This window comes from Amblyomma americanum, chromosome 1 (assembly GCF_052857255.1).
Source record: "Amblyomma americanum isolate KBUSLIRL-KWMA chromosome 1, ASM5285725v1, whole genome shotgun sequence".
Classification (NCBI taxonomy): Eukaryota; Metazoa; Arthropoda; class Arachnida; order Ixodida; family Ixodidae; genus Amblyomma; species Amblyomma americanum.
In genome coordinates, this window is record NC_135497.1 from 288,551,358 (window position 1) to 288,554,268 (window position 2,911).

General features: G+C 42.8%; 1 non-coding gene across 1 annotated transcript; it reads left to right on the forward strand.

The window, feature by feature from the left end:
* The first annotated feature begins 543 nt into the window (after nucleotides 1–543).
* On the forward strand, nucleotides 544–617 carry TRNAQ-CUG (transfer RNA glutamine (anticodon CUG)). Its single transcript has one exon. It is a non-coding gene; the product is annotated as a tRNA-Gln (tRNA).
* Nucleotides 618–2,911: the final 2,294 nt, after the last annotated feature.

Here is a 2,911-nt window from a genome sequence, read left to right on the forward strand (position 1 = left end):
AGTTACTGGTCGGCAGATGGTGCTTATGTGTCTTCGGTTCCTGTGACCAAAATGGCTAACCTGAACTATAGGCAGCAATAAAGGGTGCTGTCTTGCTAGGCATGTTGATTAAATATGAAAATGAACAAAGAGACAACATGCGGCTGTGAAAGGGAGCAGAACAATACAAAAAACTGGCGCATTTAATATGTAAAAAAAGGCAGTTAACAAATAAGCATGCAAGAAATATTTTCCTTCTGACACCGGCCTGAGCTAAAAACAGATTATAATAACGAGTAAATATCAATAACATCCACCCAAAAGGAGCCATATGGCTATAAACGAAAACTTTCTCAAGAACTTTGTTGTTGAAGAAAAATTCGTCCTGGTCCAAGGTTCAAGCCTCGGGGCACCACCTATCCTGCGCAGTTTCTGTAAAAACTGAGCAAACCACAGTGGCCCGCAGGTCAGATGGTAGTACGACAGCGTATTGATCAACCTCTCAAAGAAGGAGTGGAGTTGTTTATCAATCAGCCATCTCCCTGCCTGCTGATCTGCTGGCCGTCCTGGTTAGCTCAGTTGGTTGAGCGACTGCCCCTGATACGCAGTAGTCCTAGGTTCGAACCCCAGACCGGGACGAATTTTTCTTCAACTGCGAAGTGTCTGAGAAAGCTATATAGCTTTCCTTTGTAGCCATATGACTACATTTGGGTAGATGCTAATGAGTAATTGCTCCGTTATTACAAAGCTACTTGCCCCCTCCAAACATTTGAACAAAAGCTGAATGGAACAGGAGCATCCAGGCATGTTTAAAATAAAAAGACATAACATTGCTTACCATCAACATCTGTTCCTGGTTAAGGAATATTAGCATCCTCAAGTCAAGTGTGAAATGGCTGCGGTGCTCCAAATTTGAACATAGGTGATGAGATATGCCAGCTATGTGCTATTAGGGCCATATATAGCCGCAGGGTGCCTGAGATTGTTTTGTGGCTGATCCATTTAATAGTGAAAAGCTGCTTTGTGTCTTGCATTGCACATCTTGCTTTGATAGGTTTTTAAAGAGAATGTGATGAGACATGCTGAACTATTCTTTGTTCGCATTGCCATAATTCTTTAGAACAAGAAATAAAGATATGTATTTTGTTTCGTTTACTGCAATTCTTGTCTATTATACTTAGTGTGTCGCAGTTGCTGTCATAAGTCAATGATGTATTTTGCAGTATATGGAATGTAATGTGAAAATTATAGTAAACCAGGTGTATTAGCTGGGAATAACTTGGCTCTCCTATACAAAAAAATAATGGTGTTGCAGAACTGCATTGTGCATAAAGCATAGTGGCTGGCTAGTTGGTTCTGTACACTTGGGACTAGAACGCAGTTGTAGCATGGACGAGACGTGAAAAGGACGCAAACACAGGCGGTGAAGTGTTTACACCCTTTTCAAGTGAAAGCTTCTCTACGCTAGATAAAGCCGATTTCGCCATGTGGCTGCCGGTTAATCTTCTAGTGAGCCAGAGGGCAAGTGTGGCTATAGGCCTTACCATATGTGGTCCACCATGGTGTCGCACCACTTAAGTTTTCAATTGGCCAATAGAGGGCGGTAGAATAGGCCGCAGAATTCATTAGGTGACCAACCTTTCACGATCAACCACTAACATAACTGCCACCTGCCCAGCTGGCAGGGTGGGCATGCTGCCCATCCAGTGTGCGGAACGCACTCAGCGTTACAGACGCCAAGCCACATCTACTTGCTCGATACACCACAGCTTTCGCTCTATAACCAGGTTCAGCAATAGTTAAAACTCAGATAATTTTTCTCGTCTCTCCCATGTTGCTACTGCGCGGTAGTCCCAAGTAATGCGCAACATCAAAGCTTGCTATGGCACCTGAAGTTGCTTAGAGATCAAAGACAAAAGTTGACGCGATACTATTGAAACTAGGCTGCCTTCGTGAACGACATTTTCACGTATTTGTTAGGTAGTTTGATTACAAGCAGCCAAGCAAGAGGATATGTTATAGAGCAAGCACAACATCATCTTCCAATTTATCTCTGCACCACGTGGCAATGCTACGTGGTGTTATTCCCCCATCGAAAAATGAAAAGCATTGCTGTAATGCCAACGACTTCACAATCAAGTTAAGGGTCAAAGAGAAAGGAAAGAGAGGTAGAAAAAGGAGCAAAGAGTCACAACAGAAGTACATGACGACTCAACCACGTATAGTATGGCTTAATGTGTATAACATGCACAATATCAGAGCTAAACTCTCAGTGTCGGAGTTGCGCGACAGTCTCGAAAGATTCACAGTTAACATCCCTTACGCACCACTGTACTTTGTAAGCATCAAAGTAGTGGCAGGGCATCTTTTTTGGAAGGGGAATAGTGCCACCTAGCTGTCAAGTTAGCAGTATAATGACATGGTTTACGGCGAAAAGCAACGCTTTGTTGTATTGAAAGCGAAAGGCAATGATTTAATATAGTAAAGCCTGAGTACTATTATGAGGTTCATGCTAGTGCGCATGCTGCTTCATCTTAAAAAGGCCCGCAGCTGAACAAAAGAGCTCGCTACCTCCTCAGCGCTGCTTGCTTAGTGGGCGTTAAAGCTGCTTTGCATGTGTTTTTTAATTACTTGCGAATATGCTGACTTGTGGCATTAGCGTGGCATTTTGAACTAACCGCGAAGAGAACTCTTTTTGTGAAAGCATTAGTTTGCACCCTGAAGCTTCCTTTCAACTCTTATTAATGGCTAGCACGCTGAGGCTTGCCTTCAAACCTTGTTCATTTGCTTTGTGTGCTACATCAGCGTTCAAAAAAACAAAACATACACGCATGATGTTTCCCTCTGTTCGTTTTTTCAGGTTCACATGGAATTCTGTCTGATAACGAACATCTAACTAGGTGAGAAGCTTGAAAGCGAGTTCTCAAGCATT